Source organism: Hyperoodon ampullatus (genome assembly GCF_949752795.1).
Source record: "Hyperoodon ampullatus genome assembly, chromosome: 3".
NCBI classification, from domain to species: Eukaryota; Metazoa; Chordata; class Mammalia; order Artiodactyla; family Ziphiidae; genus Hyperoodon; species Hyperoodon ampullatus.
Window position 1 is genome coordinate 130,048,371 of NC_136916.1, and position 24,348 is coordinate 130,072,718.

The window sequence follows — 24,348 nt, forward strand, 5'->3', positions numbered from 1 at the left end:
CTGATATGCCTGAAGGAGTGTATCTAGAAAACACAGGCAGGAATGAATGTCGGTGTTGACAGAGATAAATCTTGTACTTAGCTTTCTGGCCCCTCCTGTCCATGATCCTACTGGAAACACTACAACTAAGCAACCTACTGTGAAGAGAGCAAAAATGGTTAACTTTCTTTAGGGCTTGAAGGCCTCCGGGCAGTGATCTAAGAGAGCAAAAGAGGAAACTGAAAGGCTTCTTAAGGCCTAGTCTCAGAAATCAGGTGATATAACTTCTGCCTCATTCTAGTGGTCAAAGCAATCATGAGATCCCCCCCCAGATCCAGCCCAGGATGAAATACCACGAGGAGAGCAGGGTGCAGGTGTCCCAGCTGCACTCAGCCCCTGCCAGCCCTCATCTAATTCGGCTATGTGGGCGAGCCCACGCAAGACCCCCTGAAGGAGCACTCAGCCAAGGCACAACTGTGAGAAGTAAGAAATCATTCTTTTTTTTTTTTTTTTTTTGCGGTACGCGGGCCTCTCACTGTTGTGGCCTCTCCCGTTGCGGAGCACAGGCTCCGGACGCGCAGGCTCAGCGGCCATGGCTCACGGGCCTAGCCGCTCCACGGCATGTGGGATCTTCCCGGACCGGGGCACGAACCCGCGTCCCCTGCATCGGCAGGCGGACTCTCAACCACTGCGCCACCAGGGAAGCCCAGAACTCATTCTTTTTTAAGCTACTAAGTTTTGAGGAGGTTTGTTAATGCAGCACTAGATAATAACCCTGTAGTAGAATCACCAGGGGAACTTTTGAAAACTGCCGATGCCCCGGCACCACCTCCAGAGATCCTGAATTGGTCTTGAACAGGGGCCCAGCCATCTGTTTTTTCCCCCAAATTCTCCAGGTGATTTGATATGTAGACAGAGGTATTAATCATAGGTAGACAGATATTTCATAAATGATAAAAGACAGAAGGAGAAAAAAACTGAAGTTCTTGAACTGCACACTCTAGCACATTTGTACAGATAGTGAGAAGAGAAACAGTCATCAAGAGAAATACTAAAAAAGACAATTATTTTCTCATTTTCTTTGTAAAACCCCTCTGTCTTCAAGATGTGAAATTCCTGCTCCAGCGATTACACTTGATGAAACAAATATAAAACAGCCAAGACACTCTAAAGCCCATTAGCCACATTTGGGCCTTAGAACAGAAGGCACTCCAAGCTATAAAGCCCCAGATTTATGTTCCCATAGCTGGAAACTTTTAGCCTGAACTAACACTTCCCAGATATAGGAGGACAGAACTGACTGCTGTTTTAAACCAAAGAATTGCATTGGCTCAGATGTCTCAAACAGAAAGCAAACAACCAAGTTTAAACGGGGTAAATAGCAGCTTTATGACAATTAGCGGAAAGCAGAGATTTTTCTTACAGCCTCTGAAAAATAACTGTCCGAAGGCCCAGACCTCAAATTTTAGATTCCTTTCATTTTCCATGTTCCACATGTAGTCCTCACATCTTCAGCCAACTTTTTAAGCAAAAGTACAAACGTATCAATTCTACCAAAACAAATACCTGGACCTTCTCAGATGCCAAAACTGGCACCTCCAACTTGTCACATCCATACCTGCAGTGATCACCAGGGGCACTGCTGCCTCAGGATAAAACCCAAAGATCCTCTCCATTTGACCTCTGCTTACTTCTGCAGCCCCATCTCTTAAACCCTAGACACACTGAATTTCTCTCACTTCTTCAAAGGCTCACACTCCCTCTCGCTTCAGGACCTGTTCACCCAGTTCTCTCTCTGAAACACTCGCATCCTCCAGATGTCACTTTCTACATCTGGCCCACCTCTGCCCCACCCGACACCCTGGTATGAACTAAAAGAGCTATAACTCCGCAACCCAAGCATGGGGACCACGTAGCAGGTAAAGAGCATTGTCACAGCGGGATCCGTTGAACCGAGTGGGACTATAAATATTATATTACACCCATCTTCCTGTTACTGCACACCTTTTGAAAACCTAGATTCTAATAATTGCTGCATATTCTATTCAAATAACATAGAGATTCTCTCCAATTTTTGTGGATTATAAATAAGGTTTTAATGAACAAGCTACTAACCAGCTGACCTTAACTTTGAATAATTTAATTTAATGTCTCTAGGCCTCAGTTTTCCATCTGTGAGAGCAGGAAGCTCAAGGGCTGTTGTGACAGCTTCATAACACAAAGCACATGAAACAGTGTCAGGCCACATTGTTCTCTCCAGGAAGCTTAACTGTTAATATTGTTATTGGGGGTTCAATCTATTTCTATTTAGGCTGACTTTCTCAATTCATTTTATTCAACAAGTATTTATTTATCTTAATGTGCTTAAGGCACTCTGCTAGTCCTAAGGATATAGAGACAAAGTAAGTACTTGACCATACTCTCAAGGAGCTTAGAACCTAGGAGAGGAGACAGATGTGGAACAAGTAATTACAGACGTGATAAGTGTTACAAAAAGCCCCCAGGAAAGGGTACCTGGCTCGAGGGTAGTGAGTGGCCCAGGGAAGATCTCCTTGGGGAAAGTGGCCATTTAAGAAGTTAGCTGGGCACCATTTAGAGTCCCAGGAGTACAACATAAAGCTCTAAACAGATATGGCCGAACTGCTTTCCAACAGGATCAAACATACTTACACCTCTGGCAGGAGTGTGAGAGTACTTTTCACCATACCACTGAGGCGCATATAGACGTTTAAGGTTTGTGATGTTTATCGTCAAATGCGAGGGCTTCCAATGCCTCTGGCAACATAGGAAGATGTCATGTGACACTTAAACCACTTGTCTCTCCTATCCCCTGCCATGAGACAATCTTTATGTAGCTGCAAATAGCCAATAACTTATTTCTCAACTGATTTCCAGAAAATTCTTCATTTAGAAAAATCAATTGCTAAGACTAAATTCTAATTAGGACTTACAAATGTTAAATTATAAATATTTTAAAATAAATTATTAACTCTCTGTAGGCAGCCAGGATTCTGGGTGACCTGAAAACATTCCAGAGCAGCAGATATCTGGGAGCCAGTCCTTGTCTTGGCTGTGTTCTTTGTTATATTATAACAAAGATCTGAGAGTGTCTGCTCAGCCTCTGGCACTATTCAGGGCACTAGGGACACACTGGTGAATGGGACGGAGGACTCGGGCATTAAGCAAAGAAGTGCCATGAAGAACCCTCCATATATAAAAGACTAGGCTGCCTTAGAGAAACTGTCCTTAGGAAGTGACTTTGAACTGAGTCCTGGAGGGTGAGAAAGGTCGGACCAGACCAAGGGAAGGGGTGGTGGTAGAGAGATGGTGGCTTTCCAGGTAGAGGACTGGCTCTGAGCCAGGAGGGAACTTACGCCACTTAAGGAACTGCAGGATGGTGCGGTTTGAGTGTCAAGCACATGGAACTGATGCCAGTGAGACAGGCAGAAGGCAGGTCCTGTGGGGCCTTGTAGGACATACTAAGAAATTTACGTTTCTTCCTAAGTGCAATGGAAAGCTACTGGAAGGAATTTTAGCAAGATGTGGTAATTTACCATTTGGGTTTTTAAAAGCTCACTATGGTGGCAGGATACAGAATGGCTCAGAGGAGGCAATATGGTGAGAGGAGACCAGTGAAGAGCCTGTTGATAGCTGAGAGCTTGGACCAGCGCTGAGGCAGGAGAGATGGCAAGAAAGGCACTGTTTGGAGATAGATTTTATTATTAGAATGGTCCGGATGTGGGGATGGACTGGAGGTGAGGGATGCAGGAGAGGGTGTCAAGAATGACCAAAGGTTTGTATAATGGGGGTGGATGGTGGTGCCATGACTGAGAGGAGGAGCAGGTTTTGGGGGGAAGGAACTACTGTTCTGGCATGTTGGGTTGACAGGGACTCCGAGGTACCAATACAGTCGTCAGGTCGGCTGGAGTTTGAGTTGAAGATAAAAGCCGAGGAGTCAGCATGAGTGTACACAAAGCCAAGGCTAGAAGTGACTGCCCAGAAGAGTGAGTGAGAAGGAAGAGGCCAAGGAACCCCAGCACCCAGATATGTGGTAGATGAGGAGGAAGCAGAGGAGGGGAAAGGGAAGAAGGTCCCCCAAGATAAGAGAGAAGACAGCAGAACGTGACACTACAGAGATATCGTGGAAGGAGGAAGTGGTTCACAGTGATGATGATGCTGAAGAGTCAAGTGGGAAGAAGCCTGAGAGGCGCCCGCGGGGGGCGTCCTAAAGGGGTTTGTGTGACCTCACTGGAAGCAGCGTCAGTGCAGTGGTGAGATGAGGAGACAGATGTGGTGGATTTAGCAGCCCCAAACCGTACTCTTCTCTGTTGACTCCCCTGACCTCAGGGGCAGAGCTCAGAGGGACACCTCTGGTCCTGAATCCAGTCTGCAATTGGTAGCCTGGAGGTCTTGATTCCAATATTGTGAATGTTTGCATTGACCAAGGTTTGGATGTTTCTTCTTCAACCTTGAATGGGTTCCTTTAGGGGCATTGGGAGGAATTAGATAAGAAGAACCAAGCAACATGATGGATGGACTGTCCACAGGCTTACTCAACATGCTTGTTATACATAGGAGTCTTAATAGAACAGACTAAATTACCATATGTACTACAAAGATGGAGTTCAGGGCTCTTTTAATTCTAATTCCTTCCTGTTTATGAGTATGTGAAACCAAAGCCTCAGGCCTGGTCTTATTCCTCAGCACTCTGAATTGTGCTGGCTCCATCTTGAGGATGTCAGTGCCTCTTCCCAGGCCACTCACCATCCTTCAGTTATTCTATATCTAGAAGCCTGGGCCGCCTCAGACTCAGATTTAGTGTCTCTTATATAAAGTTTCTGCCTTTGCTGCTGCTATTTTATTTTGGTCTCCTTTTTATTTTCTCTGCTTTTTGAATATGGATGTTTCCTATTACACTGCGAAGCGAAGCATTTTCTCTGACATTAAAAAAAGAATGCTATTTTCACCCACTGAATTTAACCTGAGTCCTGCTTGGTTTCCCCCGCAGAGCCGAGAGGGCTACACATGCTTCTTGGGCAGCGCCTCCACCCTGTCGTCGGCCCTTTGTCCACACTGCCCACCTATCCGTTGTGATAAGCTCAGGCTTCTACATCCTCTAAGGTCAAACGTTTGGCCTTAGCATTCTGAAGGATTTTTGACCCAGCTGCCAACACTTCAGATCAGGAAATGTTACTTTAAAACCCTGGTTACCGAGATCCTCTTGAAAACGCTGGCAATCTAGCAATCCTGGGCCTGCAGTCTGTGGCGTCAGTGGGTTGGGAATGAGAAGCAGCTGTCCACGTTAGATAAGGCTGGGTACGTGAGTTCATCACAGTCCCCAGCACGCCTTACCACTCCCTAACACTAAGGCCAAGTGAAAGTTGCCCTTTATCATCACTCTTCCAGTATTAATTTTCTTAAAGTTAAAAGTTACATATTTAATGTGCCCATATCTCTATCAAAAGTGGGAAAATATACAAGCAATAGAAATAACTGCATATTTTAAGACAAATAAGAAAAAATATATTTGTTTGTGAGAGTGAATCATTTCTCCCACACCTGCCTGGCCCCTGTAGGTACTGGGTTTGGGACCTCTACCCTAGGGACGCCTCAGCGCTCACACGTTTCTGGATTGACCAGTGTACAGGCCATTACATCTGTGGTCTCCCCTATCCCTCAAGTGCTAAGGATTCTCTGGTCTCTGTTCTTTGTGCAGAGCATGGGGGGATATTTTTTCTGTCTGTGCTTTAGAGGAAAACAGACCATTTTCTCAAGGATCATATCTTGTTTTCCTTTCAAAAACATTCTTCTTTTCCCACAACTTTGTGGTAAATAAAAAAAGAACAGGGATTAAAGTTTAGAAAGTTGAGAGCTGTCTTGGTAAAATGTTTTTCACAAGCCTTTACAATTTTTGAACTCGACTCTTGGTCTCAGTTACACAGATCCCTTTGCAAGAATCTATTATCAGTTAACATTCACCCAGAATGGAGAAAAGTGATGTCCCCCTCCTTTATAATAATTAATCCTGGGTACTTCCCAAGGATTCCAGATCAGCATATTATAACACTCTCAAGAACTTGAGACCCAGCAAGGTTTAGAGCTTGTCTAAACTAAGAAAGAATCAAGGTTCTTTATATTTCCTCTCGTTCTTCCTTCTCACCCGGATGAATGCTCTCAACTAAATCATGCAACTCAATGTAAGAGTTAATAGCAGCAGTACCCAATTTCACTTTTGATTCAGAAAGAAAGCTCTAAATTTTACCTTTACCTCATTTAAGGACTTAGGACTTTGGAAGTACAAGTATGGTCCTGATAAAATGATACCAGTGAAGAATTCATATCATAAAAATGTCAGTTCTTCTGAAAAATATGTGGATGTAATGCAATTCCAATCAGAATACAAAAAGGATCTTTTTAACTAGATAAAATGGCTTTTATGTTCATATAGAACTATAACTGTTTTAAAATCATCAAGGAAAAAATTGGGTCAACTTGCTTTACCAAATGGTTAAATTTTCAATAAAGCACCTGTAATTGTCATCATCATCATTATCATCATCATCAACAGCCCGGCAGACTACAGACACAGAAATGAACAAACAGAAGCAGTACTGAGTCTAGAATTAGATCCATATATGTAAGGGAAATTAACATATGACAAAGGTAGTACTTCAATATAGTTGAAAAATGTGCTTTGTTTAATAATGATTCTGGGGGCTTCCCTGGTGACGCAGTGGTTGAGAGTCCGCCTGCCGACGCAGGGGACACGGGTTCGTGCCCCGGTCCGGGAGGATCCCACATGCCGCGGAGCGGCTGGGCCCATGAGCCATGGCCGCTGAGCCTGCGCGTCCGGAGCCTCTGCTACGCAGCAGGAGACGCCACAACGGTGAGAGGCCCACGTACCGCAAAAAAAAAAAAAAAAAAAAATGATTCTGGGAAAACTGGCTACTCATCGGGAAAATTAGAACCATATCTCATCACCCCATATATAGGAATAAATTTTACATATATTAAAACATTTATAAACATTTAACATAAATATATTAAATGTTTTAATATAAAATAATATAAATAGTAGAAAAAATTTAGAACTTTGTAGGGCCTTGGCTTGGGGAGAAAGCATCCTAAAAACAACACAAGAGATCCAGAAGAAAAAAAAACAAGATAGGTAAGTTTAGCTACATAAAAATAAAATAATGTTGGGAAGATGACAAAAGTTCTGAAGATGGTTGAACTGATGGTTGTATACCATTGTGAATTCACTTAATGCCACTGAAATGTACATTTAAAAATGGTTAAAACAGTAAGTTTTATGATATGTATATTTTACCGTAATAAAAAAATAAAATAATGTTGGTTTGCAAGAGAAAAAAAAAAAGCAAGTGCACTATAAACAATGTCAAAAGACAAATAATTGGCAGGGAAATATTTGTTAAAGTTATGACAAATAGAGAATGATAGCCCTAATATTACAAAGAAGTTTTATGTACTATGAGGAAAAAGACAACCCAGTGGAAAATATGGGCAAAAACTATAAATAGGTAACACATACACAGAAAAGGAAATATAAACCATCAAGAGACATGAAAAGATACTTAATCTCACTAGCAGTAAGAGTAAGGCAAATCAGAGCAACAGCTTGGTGCGACTTTTTTTCCTAACATATAGGCAAACATTCCAAAATTGGTAACATCCAGTGCTGCCCAGGGTACAGGGAAATGGATCTTCTCACACATGGCTGGTTAGAGTGCAAACTGCTACTTTTGGGGAAAGTTTTAGCAATATTTATCAAAATAATATACCCCACTGCTGCCGCCACCAAGAAGCCTGTGTGCGAGCACAGGTCACTATCCACACCTCCCCTCCCGGGAGCCTGTGCAGCCCGCCACTGCCAAGGTCCCGTGATCCAGGGACAACTTCCCCGGGAGGACGCACGGCGCGCCTCAGGCTCTGCCGCCGCAGGCTCACCCCGCACTCCGTACCCCTCCCTCCCCCTGGCCTGAGTGAGCCAGAGCCCCCGAATCAGCTGCTCCTTTAACCCCGTTCTGTCTGAGTGAACAACAGACGCCCTCCGGCGACCTACACGCAGAGGAGGGGCCAAATCCAAAGCTGAACGCCGGGAGCTGTGAGAACAAAGAAGAGAAAGGGAAATCTCTCCCAGCAGCCTCAGAAGCAGCGGATTAAAGCTCCACAATCAACTTGATGTACCCTGCATCTGGGGAATACCTGAAAAGACAACGAATCATCCCAAATTGAGGAGGTGGACTTTGGGAGCAAGATATATTATTTTTTCCCCTTTTCCTCTTTTTGTGAGTGTGTATATGTATGCTTCTGTGTGAGACTTTGTCTGCATAGCTTTGCTTTCACCATTTGTCCTAGGGTTCTGTCCGTCTGTGTTTTTTTGTTTGTTTGTTTGTTTTTTACTTAAAAACTTTTTTTCTTAATAATTATTTTTTATTTTAATAACTTTATCTTACTGTATTTTATTATATTTTATCTTCTTCCTTCCATCCTTCCTTTCTTCCTTCCTTCTACTTTTTCTCCCTTTTATTCTGAGCCATGTGGATGAAAGGCTCTTGGTGCTGCAGCCAGGAGTCAGTGCTGTGCCTCTGAGGTGGGAGAGCCAACTTCAGGACACTGGTCCACAAGAGACCTCCCAGCTCCACGTAATATCAAACAGGAAAAATCTCCCAGAGATCTCCATCTCAACACCAACACCCAGCTTCATTCAACGACCAGCAAGCTACAGTGCTGGACACCCTATGCCAAACAACTAGTAAGACAGGAACACAATCCCACTCATTAGCAGAGAGGCTGCCTAAAATCATAATAAGGCCACAGACACCCCAAAACACACCACCAGACATGGACCTGCCCACCAGAAAGACAAGATCCAGCCTCATCCACCAGAACACAGGCACTAGTCCCCTCCACCAGGAAACCTACACAACCCACTGAACCAACTTTAGCCACTGGGGACAGACACCAAAAACAACAGGAACTAGGAACCTGCAGCCTGCAAAAAGGAGACCCCAAACACAGTAACATAAGGAAAATGAGAAGACAGAAAAACACACAGCAGGTGAAGGAGCAAGATAAAAACCCACTAGACCTAACAAATGAAGAGGAAATAGGCAGTCTACCTGAAAAAGAATTCAGAAAAATGATAGTAAAGATGATCCAAAATCTTGGAAATAGAATAGAGAAAATGCAAGAAACATTTAACAATGACCTAGAAGAACAAAAGATGAAACAAGCAATGATGAACAACACAATAAATGAAATTAAAAATACTCTAGAAGGGATCAATAGCAGAATAACTGAGGCAGAAGAACAGATAAGTGACCTGGAAGATAAAATAGTGGAAATAACTACTGCAGAGCAGAATAAAGAAAAAGGAATGAAAAGAACTGAGGACAGTCTCAGAGACCTCTGGGACAACATTAAAAGCACCAACATCCAAATTGTAGGGGTCCCAGAAGAAGAAGAGAAAAAGAAAGGGACTGAGAAAATATTTGAATAGATTATAGTTAAAAACTTCCCTAATATGGGAAAGGAAATAGTTAATCAACTACAGGAAGCACAGAGAGTCCCATACAGGATAAATCCAAGGAGAAACACTCCAAGACACATATTAATCAAGCTGTCAAAAATTAAATACAAAGAAAACATATTAAAAGCAGCAAGGGAAAAACAACAAATAACACACAAGGGAATCCCCATAAGGTTCACAGCTGATCTTTCAGCAGAAACCCTGCAAGCCAGAAGGGACTGGCAGGACATATTTAAAGTGATGAAGGAGAAAAACCTACAACCAAGATTACTCTACCCAGCAAGGATCTCATTCAGATTCGATGGAGAAATTAAAACCCTTACAGACAAGCAAAAGCTGAGAGAGTTCAGCACCACCAAACCAGCTTTACAACAAATGCTAAAGAAACTTCTCTAGGCAAGAAACACAACAGAAGGAAAAGACCTACAATAACCAACCCAAAACAACTAAGAAAATGGTAATAGGAACATACATCTCGATAATTACCTTAAATGTAAATGGATTAAATGCTCCCACCAAAAGACACAGAGTGGCTGAATGGATACAAAAACAAGACCCATATATATGCTGTCTACAAGAGACCCACTTCAGACCTAGAGACACATACAGACTGAAAGTGAGGGGATGGAAAAAGATATTCCATGCAGATGGAAATCAAAAGAAAGCTGGAGTAGCAATTCTCATATCAGACAAAATAGACTTTAAAATAAAGACTAATACAAGAGACAAAGAAGGACACTATATAATGATCAAGGGATCGATCCAAGAAGAAGATATAACAATTGTAAATATTTATGCACCCAACATAGGAGCACCTCAATACATAAGGCAAATACTAACAGCCATAAAAGGGGAAATCGACAGTAACATATTCATAGTAGGGGACTTTTAACATCCCACTTTCGCCAACGGACAGATCATCCAAAATGAAAATAAATAAGGAAACACAAGCTTTAAGTGATACATTAAACAAGATGGACTTAATTGATATTTATAGGACATTCCATCCAAAAACAATAGAATACACATTTTTCTCAAGTGCTCATGGAACATTCTCCAGGATAGATCATATCTTGGGTCACAAATCAAGCCTTGGTAAATTTAAGAAAATTGAAATTGTATCAAGTATCTTTTCCAACCACAACACTATGAGACTAGATATCAATTACAGGAAAAGATCTGTAAAAAATACAAGCACATGGAGGATAAACAATACACTACTACTCTGTGCAGCCTCGGAGGCAGCAGATTAAAGCTTCACGGTACATTTGATGTGCCCTGCGTCTGTGGAGTGCATGAATGGACAGCGAATCATCCCAAATTGAGGAAGTGGACTGTGAGGACAAGATTTAAGACTTTCCCCCCTTTTTCCTCTTTTTACAACGAATTATCCCAAATTAAGGAGGTGGACTTAGCAAGATTTCAGACTTCTCGCCCTTTTCCTCTTTTTACAACGAATTATCCCAAATTGAGGAGGTGGACTTGGAGAGCAAGATTTTTGATTTTTCCCCCTGCTCTCTTTTTGTGAATGTGTATGTGTAATCTTCTGTGTAAGATTCTCTCTGTATAGCTTTGCTTCCACCATATGTCCCAGGGTTCTATCGGTCCATGTTTTTTTTCAATAATTACTTTTTAATTTTAATAACGCTACTATATTTCATACTTTATTCTATTTTACTTTACCTGCTCTTTCTTTCTTTCCTACCTTCCCTTCCTCCCTCCCTCCCTCCGCTCCTCCTTTCCTTCTTTCTTTTTCTTTCCTCCCTCCCTCCCACCCTTCTTCTTTCCACTTTCTTTTTCTTTCCTTCCTCCCTCCCTCCCTCCTGTCTTTCTTTCTTTCTTTCCTTCCTCTCTCCCTCCCTCCCTTCTTCCATTCACTCTTCCTTTTGCTTTCATTCCTCCCTCCCTTCCTCCTTTCTTTCCTTCTTTCTTTCCATGCTTCCTCCCTCCCTCCTTTCTTTCTTTCTTCCTTCCTTCCTTTCTTCCCTTCTTCCTTTCTTTCCCTCTCTCTTTCTTTCTTCTACTAATTCTTTCTTTCTACTTTTTCTCCCTGTTATTCTGAGCCGGGTGGATGAAAGGCTCTTGGTGCTGCAGCCAGGAGTCAGTGCTGTGCCTCTGAAGTGGGAGAGCCAACTTCAGGACACGGGTCCACAAGAGACCTCCCAGCTCCACATAATATCAAGCAGCGAAAATCTCCCAGAGATCTCCATCTCAACACTAGCACCCAGCTTCAGTCAACGACCAGCAAGCTACAGTGCTGGTCACCCTATGCCAAGCAACTAGCAAGGCAGGAACACAACCCCACCCATTAGCAGAGAGGCTACCTAAAAACATAATAAGGCCACAGGCACCCCAAAACACACCACCAGACGTGGACCTGTCCACCAGAAAGACAAGATTGAGCCTCAACCACCAGAACACAGGCATTAGTCTCCCCCACCAGGAAGCCTACACAACCTACTGAAACAACCTTAGCCACTGGGGACAGACACCAAAAACAACGGGAACTACGAATCTGCAGCCTGCAAAAAGGAGACCCCAAACACAGTAACATAAGCAAAATGAGAAGACAGAAAAACACACAGCAGGTGAAGGAGCAAGATAAAAACCTACCAGACCTAACAAATGAAGAGGTAATAGGCAGTCTACCTGAAAAAGAATTCAGAATAATGATAGTAAAGCTGATCCAACGTTCTATTTCCAAGATTCAAAATCTTGGAAATAGAATAGACAAAATGCAAGAAACAGTTAACAAGGACCTAGAAGAACTAAAGATGAATCAAGCATCGATTAAAAACACAATTAAATGAAATGAAAAATACTCTAGATGGGATCAATAGCAGAATAACTGAGGCAGAAGAACGGATAAGTGAGGTGGAAGATAAAATAGTGGAAATAAGTGATGCAGAGCAAAATAAAGAAAAAAGAATGAAAAGAACAGAGGACAGCCTCAGAGACCTCTGGGACAACATTAAACGCACCAACATTCGAATTATAGGGGTTCCAGAAGAAGAAGAGAAAAACAAAGGGACTGAGAAAATATTTGAGGAGATTATAGTTGAAAACTTCCCTAATATAGGAAAGGAAATAGTTAAGTCCAGGAGGCACAGAGAGTCCCATACAGAATAAATCCAAGGAGAAATACGCCAAGACACATATTAATCAAACTGTCAAAAAATAAAAACAAAGAAATCATATTAAAAGCAGCAAGGGAAAAGCAACAAATAACACACAAGGGAATCCCCATAAGGTTAACAGCTGATCTCTCAGCAGAAACTCTACAAGCCAGAAGGGAGTGGCAGGACATAATTAAAGTGATGAAGGAGAGAAACCTGCAACCAAGATTACTCTACCCAGCAAGGATCTCATTCAGATTTGATGGAGAAATTAAAACCTTTACAGACAAGCAAAAGCTGAGAGAGTTCAGCACCACCAAACCAGCTTTACAACAAATGCTAAAGGAACTTCTCTAGGCAAGAAACACAACAGAAGGACTATACCTACAATAACGAACCCAAAGCCATTAAGGAAATGGGAATAGGAACATACATATCAATAATTACCTTAAATGTAAATGGACTAAATGCTCCCACCAAAAGACACAGAGTGGCTGAATGGATACAAAAACAAGACCCATATATATGCTGTCTACAAGAGACCCACTTCAGACCTAGAGACACATACAGATTGAAAGTAAGGGGATGGAAAAAGATATTCCATGCAAATGGAAATCAAAAGAAAGCTGGAGTAGCAATTCTTATATCAGACAAAATAGACTTTAAAATAAAGACTATTAGAAGAGACAAAGAAGGACACTACATAATGATCAAGGGATCGATCCAAGAAGAAGATATAACAATTGTAAATATTTATGCACCCAACATAGGAGCACCTCAATACATAAGGCAAATACTAACAGCCATAAGAGGGGAAATCGACAGTAACACAATCAGAGTAGGGGACTTTAACACCCCACTTTCACCAATGGACAGATCATCCAAAATGAAAATAAATAAGGAAACACAAGCTTTAAATGATACATTAAACAAGATGGACTTAGTTGATATTTATAGGACATTCCATCCAAAAACAACAGAATACACATTTTTCTCAAGTACTCATGGAACATTCTCCAGGATAGATCATCTTGGGTCACAAATCAAGCCTTGGTAAATTTAAGAAAATTGAAATTGTATCAAGTATCTTTTCCGACCACAATGCTATGAGACTAGACATCAATTACAGGAAAAGATCTGTAAAAAATACAAACACATGGAGGCTAAACAATACACTACTCAATAACGAAGTGATCACTGAAGAAATCGAAGAGGAAATTAAAAAATACCTAGAAACAAATGACAATAGAGACACGACGACCCAAAACCTATGGGACGCAGCAAAAGCAGTTCTAAGGGGGAAGTTTATAGCAATACAATCCCACCTTAAGAAACAGGAAACATCTCGAGTAAACAACCTGACCCTGCACCTAAAGCAATTAGAGAAAGAAGAACAAAAATCCCCCAAAGTTAGCAGAAGGAAAGAAATCATAAAGATCAGATCAGAAATAAATGAAAAAGAAATGAAGGAAACGATAGCAAAGATCAACCAAACTAAAAGCTGGTTCTTTGAGAAGATAAACAAAATTGACAAACCATTAGCCAGACTCATCAAGAAAAGAAGGGAGAAGACTCAAATCAATAGAATTAGAAATGAAAAAGGAGAAGTAACAACTGACACTGCAGAAATACAAAAGATCATGAGAGATTATTACAAGCAACTCTATGCCAATAAAATGGACAACCTGGAAGAAATGGACAAATTCTTAGAAATGCACAACCTGCCAAGACTGAACCAGGAAGAAATAGAAAATATGAATAGACCAATCACAAGCGCTGAAATTGAGACTGTGATTAAAAATCTTCCAACAAACAAAAGCCCAGGACCAGATGGCTTCACAGGCGAATTCTATCAAACATTTAGAGAAGAGCTAACACCCATCCTTCTCAAACTCTTCCAAACAATATCAGAGGAAGGAACACTCCCAAACTCATTCTACGAGGCCACCATCACCTTGATACCAAAACCAGGCAAGGATGTCACAAAGAAAGAAAACTACAGGCCAATATCAATGATGAACATAGATGCAAAAATCCTCAACAAAATACTAGCAAACAGAATCCAACAGCACATTAAAAGGATCATACACCATGATCAAGTGGGGTTTATTCCAGGAATGCAAGGATTCTTCAATATACGCAAATCAATCAATGTGATACACCATATTAACAAGTTGAAGGAGAAAAACCATATGATCATCTCAATAGATGCAGAGAAAGCTTTCGACAAAATTCAACACCCATTTATGATAAAAACCCTGCAGAAAGTAGGCATAGAGGGAACTTTCCTCAACATAATAAAGGCCATATATGACAAACCCACAGCCAACATCGTCCTCAATGGTGAAAAACTGAAACCATTTCCACTAAGATCAGGAACAAGACAAGGCTGCCCACTCTCACCACTCTTATTCAACATAGTTTTGGAAGTTTTAGTCACAGCAATCAGAGAAGAAAAAGAAATAAAAGGAATCCAAATTGGAAAAGAAGAAATAAAGCTGTCACTGTTTGCAGATGACATGATACTATACATAGAGAATCCCAAAGATGCTACCAGAAAACTACTAGAGCTAATCAATGAATTTGGTAAAGTAGCAGGATACAAAATGAATACACAGAAATCTCTGGCATTCCTATACACTAATGATGAAAAATCTGAAAATGAAATTAAGAAATCACTCCCATTTACCATTGCAACAAAAAGAATAAAATATCTAGGAATAAACCTACCTAAGGAGACAAAAGACCTGTATGCAGAAAATTATAAGACACTGATGAAAGAAATTAAAGATGATACAAAGAGATGGAGAGATATACCATGTTCTTGGATTGGAAGAATCAACACTGTGCAAATGACTCTACTATCCAAAGCAATCTACAGATTCAATGCAATCCCTATCAAACTACCACTGGCATTTTTCACAGAACTAGAACAAAAAATTTCACAATTTGTATGGAAACACAAAAGACCCCAAATAGCCAAAGGAATCTTGAGAATGAAAAACGGAGCTGGAGGAATCAGGCTCCCTGACTTCAGACTATACTACAAAGCTACAGTAATCAAGACAGTATGGTACTGGCACAAAAACAGAAATATAGATCAATGGAACAGGATAGAAAGCCCAGAGATAAACCCACGCACATATGGTCACCTTATCTTTGATAAAGGAGGCAAGAATATACAGTGGAGGGCTTCCCTGGTGGCGCAGTGGTTGAGAGTCTGCCTGCCAATGCATGGGACACGGGTTCGTGCCCTGGTCCGGGAAGATCCCACATGCCGCGGGGTGGCTGGGCCCGTTGCCCATGGCTGCTGAGCCTGCGCGTCTGGAGCCTGTGCTCTGCAGTGGAAGACGCCACAACAGTGAGAGGCCCGTGTATCGCAAAAAAAAAAAAAAAAAAAAAAAGAATGTACAGTGGAGAAAGGACAGCCTCTTCAATAAGTGGTGCTGGGAAAACTGGACAGGTACATGTAAAAGTATGAGATTAGAACACTCCCTAACACCACACACAAAAATAAACTCAAAATGGATTAAAGATCTAAATGTAAGGCCAGAAACTATCAAACTCTTAGAGAAAAACATAGGCAGAACACACTATGGCATAAATCACAGCAAGACCTTTTTGACCCACCTCCTAGAGAAATGGAAATAAAAACAAAAATAAACAAATGGGACCTAATGAAATTTCAAAGCTTTTGCACAGCAAAGGAAACCATAAACAAGACCAAAAGATAACCCTCAGAATGGGAGAAAATATTTGCAAATGAAGCAACTGACAAAGGATTAATCTCCAAAATTTACAAGCAGCTCATGCAGCTCAATAACAAAAAAACAAACAACCCAATCCAAAGATGGGCAGAAGACCTAAATAGACATTTCTTCAAAGAAGATATACAGATTGCCAACAAACACATGAAAGAATGCTCAACATCACTAATCATTAGAGAAATGCAAATCAAAACTACAATGAGATATCATCTCACACCTGTCAGAATGGCCATCATCAAAAAATCTACAAACAATAAATGCTGGAGAGGGTGTGGAGAAAAGGGAACACTCTTGCACTGCTCGTGGGAATGTAAATTGATACAGCCACTATGGAGAACAGTATGGAGGTTCCTTAAAAAACTACAAGTAGAACTACCATACGACCCAGCAATCCCACTACTGGGCATATACCTTGAGAAAACCATAATTCAAAAAGAGTCATGTACCAAAATGTTCATTGCAGCTCTACTTACAATAGCCAGGAGATGGAAACAACCTAAGTGTCCATCATCGGATGAATGGATAAAGAAGATGTGGCACATATATGCAATGGAATATTACTTAGCCATAAAAAGAAACAAAACTGAGTTATTTGTAGTGAGGTAGATGGACCTAGAGTCTGTCATACAGAGTGAAATGAGTCAGAAAGAGAAAAACATATACTGTATGCTAACACATATATATGGAATCTAAGGGGAAAAAAAGGTCATGAAGAGCATAGGGGTAAGACAGGAATAAAGACACAGACCTACTAGAGAATGGACTTGAGGATATGGGGAGGGGGAAGGGTCAGCTGTGACAAAGTGAGATAGTGGCATGGACGTATACACACTACCAAACGTAAAATAGATAGCTAGTGGTAAGCAGCCGCATGGCACAGGGAGATCAGCTCGGTGCTTTGTGACCACCTAGAGGGGTGGGATAGGGAGGGGGGGAGGGGAGGAGACTCAAGAGGGAAGAGATATGGGAACATATGTATATGTATAACTGATTCACTTTGTTATAAAGCAGAAATTAACACACCATTGTAAAGCAATTATACTCCAATAAAGATGTTAAAAAATAAATAAATAAATAATATACCCCAAAAACATTGGCAAAAAATCTCAGCAGACACCTCAACTAAGAAATTAAATAGATGGGAAATAAATATATGGAAAGATGATCAACATCTTTTTTCATTAGGGAATTGCAAATTACAAAAACAATGGGATACCATTACACACTTATTAGAATGGCTAAATCCTACAAAAAGCTGACAACACCAAATGTTAGTGATGATACTGAACAATAAGAACTCTCATTCATTGGTGGTGGAAATGCAAAGTGGGACAGCCACTTTGGAAGACACTTTGGCAGTTCCTTACAAAGCTAAACACAGTTGCACCATAAGGTCCAGCCATCCACTCCTAGGTGTTTACCCAAATGATTTGAAAACTTATATTCACACAAAAATATGAACATGAATGTTTATAATCGCCAGAAACTGGAAGCAAACAAATTGTCTTCCTATAGGTAAATTGTGCTACATCCAAAAAATGGAATATTATTCAGTGATAAAAAGAAATGGCTATTAAGGCATGAAAAGGCATGTATGAAACAAATGCATATTGTTAGGTGAAAGAAGCCAGTCTAAAAAGACTAAATACTGTATGATTTCAATTATATGACACCCTGGAAAAGGCCAAACTACGGAGACAGTAAAAAGGTCAGTGGTTGCCAGGGTTTCAAAGGATATGTGAGAGGGTTGAACAGATGAAACACACACTGAAACTATGCTGTGTGATACTGCAATGGTGGATATGTGACATTACACATTTGTCAAAACACAAAAAACTTTACAAAAAAACTTTACAGCACAAAAAACTTTACAGCACAAAGAGTGAACCTTAATGTATTCAAATTTTAAAAAATCATTTAGGAGGTTAGGAGGTTAGGGAATGCAGAATGTGACAAAAGAATCTGACTGTATTACAAATAAAACCACTGCACTGAAGAGGATTGGGGGAGGAAGTGCTGACCTAAGTAACTTTGGAAATGGGTAGACAGCGTAAGACAAAAGTCAAAAGGAACTACACATAAGCATTATACTCTTGTTGATAAAGCTGTTTCCTGTGGGAATAGGAATTAGCAATTCTGATAATGCTATACATGTATGTTGGAATTGAACAATGAAGTAAATGAATGTCGGATAGGGAAGCCAGGTTCTCCCTGTTAGCGTGGGACTTTACATCTGAGCAAGGAGAGGAGGCTAGTGTAACTCATGATCCAATCTATGCATGGACTAGAGTTGGAGGCACCAGTATAAAGTCATGTTTAGTTTAAGACAGATACAAATACAAATAGGAATAACTATAGCTAAGTGTATATATACAGCTTAGTTGCACACATACATTACCTTGCTTCCTCAGCTGCAAGGGCCTAGAAACAACCACATCCAGTAGCAACAACTACTCCTAGTGTTCAGATCTTAGTTTCTAATACCATTCTCCAATAAAAGGAACTAGGGCTCCTTAAAGAAAATGGATGATTCCATATAGGGCGGGAAAACCCAAGATGAGGCTGAAGTATCTTGCAGTGCCAGAAAGGAAAGTACTAAAACAAAAACAAAAACAGGGCTTCCCTGGTGGCGCAGTGGTTGAGAGTCCGCCTGCCGATGCAGGGGACACAGGTATGTGCCCCCGTCTGGGAAGATCCCACATGCCGTGGAGCGGCTGGGCCCGTGAGCCATGGCCGCTGAGCCTGCGGGTCCAGAGCCTGTGCTCCACAATAGGAGAGGCCACAACAGTGAGAGGCCTGCGTACCACAAAAAAAAAAAAACAAACCCTGCATCGATGGGGGTATGTCAAAGGGACACAAATATCCATAGGTCAATAATAAATGAATGAATGAATGAATGAATGAATGGAGAGAATAAATAAATCTATGTAAGAGAATTCCAAATAATTTATGTAAATACTCTGTCATCAAGGAGAAGAACCTAACTCCCCACTCCTTAAGTGTGGGCTGCATATGGTGACTTCCTTCCAAAAGAGTACAGTGTGGAGAAGCCGAATAGGAGTAACTTTATAGTGAGAAAACAGTCAAACAGGTGATTCTCAACCAGGTGATTAAGATCAACATCTACAGTGACAGCATGTACACTTGATGTGATTCAGTCTTCCTTCCCAAAACCCATAAGCCCAGTCTAGCCATGAAAAAAAAAAACAGACAAATTCCAATAGGGGGCAGCCTACAAAATACCTGACGAGTACTCCTCAAAAGTGTCACGGCCATCAAAAACACGGAAAGTCTGAAAGTGTCACAGCCAAGGAAAGCTTAGGGACAGGTGACAACTAAATGAAATGTGGTGTCCTAGATGGGATCCTGGAACAGAAATCCTTTGTCTCAGACTTTACTTTCTGGGAGATACACAGGCTAAGACAGGTGGTACCAGAAGTGACCCTAGCCAGTGGATCTTCAGAATGGGATTGTGGAACTGGATCGATCACTAGGCGGATGGCAACAAGGACCCCTCTGCTGGTGGTAAGTGGGGTAAGAGAAGCCCTGGGGAGCTGCAGCAACACAATCACTAAGATTCCATTAGGCTGGTTTTGAATGAGGTGCAGGTTTGGCTCACGCAATGGCAGTGCACATGCATGGTGTGGGGCAGTGGCGACTACGGGGATTATTGAGTGAGCTGACTTCTGTGAACACCTTTACGTTGTTGAAAAGAGAAGAGAGGGCTTCCCTGGTGGCGCAGTGGTTGAGAGTCCGCCTGCCGATGCAGGGGACACGGGTTCGTGCCCCGGTCCGGGAAGATCCCACATGCCGCGGAGCGGCTGGGCCCATGAGCCATGGCCGCTGAGCCTGCGCGTCCGGAGCCTGTGCTCTGCAAAGGGAGAGGCCACAACAGTGAGAGGCCCGCGTACCACAAAAAAAAAAGAGAGAGAGAAGAGAGAAGAATGACGGGTTTGGGTTAGCCACCGGTCAACTGCAGGAATCAGAAGGCCTCTAAGGCAGTATTTAGAGAGACATTTATGTCCTGCAGACGCAAGGTGCTAAAACCAGGCTCAGGACTTTAATAAGAGTAGCAGAGATACAAAGGAGACAACGTTCAGCCTCAACAGGTCTCTTAGGCCAACGTAAGGGCTCTGGTGAGTAATGAGAGGGACGCTGAGATCTGGAATAGGGACATTTAGGAGGATGAGCCTGAGACTCTTAAACTCTCAAATTTCCCCAACCCCTGGGAGAAGCAACTTCTGCCCTTTTGCCAAAGTGAAACACTTCCTCTCACACAGAGACCCTGAAAATACCTCATTGAGGAAAGTGCCTCTTTAAGAAGATGATGCGCATCCTCCTTAGATTCTATCCCCACCTCCTCCCAGGGCACACAGACCTGTAACTAGGATGAGGTTATAGCAGCGCCTGAGCAGGGCAGCATGGCTCTTGCTCCAGGAGGAAATAACTGTACTCAAAGAGCTCAAGACCTGGCTCATATGTAACAGCAGTAATCTTGAGGGTGTTGGACAATGACGGTAGTGAAATATACAGCTGGATGTGGGGCCTGTAACTTGGGACTTATTTCCTGACAATGACACCTGGAGACAATCTTTAATATGCTGCTGGTATTTGAAACTTGGGCTTTCAATAGGTAAGATGGAGATGCTGGAACTGCCTCAGCAGAGTATTGAGGAAGGGGTCTGGGAAATCAAGGAGGTGGAAATGTTAGAGTGGACCTATTCGGTGACACTGCAAAACCCACATCCTCATTATCTTTCCTTGGGAGGCCAGGAGAATAGTCCCTGCACTAAAGCAGGAAGGAAGGCACAGGGAAGGAGATCACCAGCATCTTCGAGAAGCTCAGTGGTGGCTATCCTTTGTAGGGTGGGTGGGAAGGCTTGTCATTTGTAGGCTAGAGATGCTACCATGGAATTAAGCTCTCTGGTTCCAATGGGAGTGATAAGATTCTGGAGTGGCTGAGACCAGGTGCTGACAGTGGCAAGATATACAGAGACCATTATGGGAAGTAAGGCCAGCTGCCTTATTTCCCAGAAATCTGTGCTGATGCACAGATAGGAACTCACCACGGAGTTCTTACAGGTAAGATAGAAGGGCAGTTGGCAGGTGTTACTAGGTTTGTCTTACCAGAAGAAATGGAGACATGGCGAGCAGAAAATTGATGTCAACTGTTAGAAAACTGCAGTCCTCACCCAGTTTCTAGATCTAAGTCAAGTTTGTAGACCAAAAAGTGCTGTTGATGGAGTCACCTTGCCAAAGGATCCTACAATGCTACCACAAGTACTCCTCAATCCTTTCCCAAAGCAAACTGTAGCCATTTACCAGAGTAGCTGAGGAAAGGGAAATACCCAGACCTTACAAGAGCTGTGGCTACAAAGTCCGAGGTGGCACTGATATCTGGGGACCCAAAAAGCTATCATGGCCCCACGTTAGAGTAATGTTTCACCGTGGGCCTAAAGGGTCCATGGATCCACTTTTCAGATTATTTCCTCTACTCCCAAGTGAATAATTGGGATGGATACACATTGGTTCCATGGTTTGTGAATAAGAACCAATATGGCAGAAAGGGCCAAGCAGAAGCGCCTGAAATTGCACAGCCCACAACATGACCCTGGCCAAAACAGTAAATCAGGAGCAAAACCACATCCCAGGAGTAACTGATGAGATTAGTACCACCATCAAAGATTTAAAGGATGCAGGATTGGTGGTCCCCATCATACCCCTACCCATGGTCCCCATCATACCCCTACCCAGTTCACCTGGGAGACTACTCTAAACTCAACCAAATCGTAGCTCCAGTTGCAGCTACTGAGCCAGGTATGGTTATCTCTCCTGGAGCAGGTCTACACAGTCCCTGATACTTGACATGGAACTACTAATCTGATGAATGTATTCTTTCAAATCCCTATCGGTACGGAGGATCAAACAGTTCACTTTTTGTGGACTGGATAACAGTTCACATTCACTGTCTTGCCCAAGGCCTAGGTTAACTCTCCTGTTCCCTGTTACAAAAAGCCCACAGGGACCTTGATCATCTTGACACTCCACAGAATATCAAGCTGGTCCACTTCATTGAGAACACCAAGCTAATCAGACCCCCTGCGTGAGCAGAAAATGACAAGTACTCTGAAGGCCCAATTAAGACACATGTCTGCCAGAGCGTGGGAGAAAACCCTCTGAGGCATGGCATACGGGTAATGTTCTAGGGGTCCGGTGGCCTGGGGCAGGCTGAGACATCCCCTCTAAAGCAAAGGACAAATTGTTGCACCTTGTATCCTCCACCACTAAAAAGAGGGCATGGCACTTAGTGGTTCTCTTTAGATCTTGGAGGCAGCGTATATAGTCCTCAGGAATACTGCTCTGTTTAATTTACCAGGCGATTTGGAAGGCTGCCAATATTGAGTAGGACCCAAAGACAGAACTTTACAGTGGGTCAAAGCTACACTACCACTCAGGCCATATGACTGTATATCCAATCATGTTAGAGGTATCCAGCTCCTGACATGTCACTGAGCCCTAGTAGAGACTGAGCACCTGACCATGGGACATCAAGTAACTATGTGATCCAGAGCTGCCCACTGTGAACTGGGTGATAGAGATCCACTGTCATAAGACCATATGGATGCAACAGCAATCCACTATACTATGGAAAGTATTCATTTGTTATCCGGTTTAAGCAGGTCTGGAGGGAACAAGCAAGTTACAAATAACAGGTGGCCTATTCTCCCCTGTCACCTAGTTGAAGACGGACTGCCAATATACTTATAGCCCCACCTGGCAGAGCCTCGAAGGACATGGTGAAAGGGAATCCTTCCCCTGAGCAGAGCTTCAAGCAGTGCATTGGATGGTTCACTCTGTACGGAGGAAGAAAGGACCTGAGACATGCATGGACCTGTGGGCAGGGGCACATAGCTCATCTAGTTGATTAAGAGTCCAGATGGAGCGAGACTGAAAGATCATTTGGAGAAGAGGCATAAACTGTACTTGTGGGAGTGAGCACAGAGCTTGAGGATCTTTGGGCTTCATATTAATACCCACCAAAAGAGCATCTACTGCAGAGGAAGTACTGAGCAACCAGGGAGAGGATGTCTTTTCAGGGGTCAGCCTGCTTTGTCTTTGGCCACCCCAACCCTTGTGTAATTGACCTATGAACAGAGTGGCCACAGCTGCAGGGATGGTGGTTATACGTGGCCCAACAGCACTGGCTTTCTCTCCCCCAGGCTGATCTGGATACTGTTGCTGCTGAGTATCCAACCTGCCAATAGAAAAAACAGATACTGAGGCACCGATCTGCACTGTCCTTTAAGGAAACCAGCTGTTACTCGGAGCGGGTAGAGATTGTCCCTACTGGAACTGATACTAACTCTAGATATGGGTTTTGCCTCTTCTGCCAGCACCACAATCCGAGGGTTTTACTGGCATGGGAGTCCACATAACATCAGACCAGGGGCCCATTTTACAGCAAAGGAGGCATGACAGTTAGCACATGGCCATGGGATCCACTGGTTATACTACCTACCTCATCATCTATAACCAGCCAGCCTAATGGAATGGTGAGACCTGTATCCCGGCCCTTCAAGGGTATATGCATTGAACCAGCAGCCATCACATGGTGCCACGTCTTCAGTGGCTAATCCGTTGGTCTGGGAACCAGGAGTGGAAGAACACTCTCGTTTGGTAAAGAAAAGCTGCCTTGATCGCACATTTTCTCCAAATGCCAAGAACCCCGTGGTAGACACCCTGGCTAATGGCTTAGTTTTGGGGATGGCTAGAAGAGGGGAGGAGTATCAAAAAACCTGGAATTACAGGTGAAGAGGTGAAGTTAATTTATTTTAGGTCGGCAACAGACAACATGGACAGAACAGAACGTGCCAGGCTGGTCCTCTGGCCAGTCCTCTGGGCTGAGATCTCTTGTGGATTCCTCTCAAGACCC

The 24,348-nt window shown here is 42.5% G+C and overlaps 1 protein-coding gene across 4 annotated transcripts in view; it reads right to left on the reverse strand.

Moving 5' to 3' along the window:
• Positions 1 to 24,348, reverse strand: part of CDKL1 (cyclin dependent kinase like 1) — a gene marked incomplete at both ends in the record, with an annotated part of 62,420 nt that overhangs the window by 24,088 nt on the left and 13,984 nt on the right. The window lies entirely within an intron of this gene.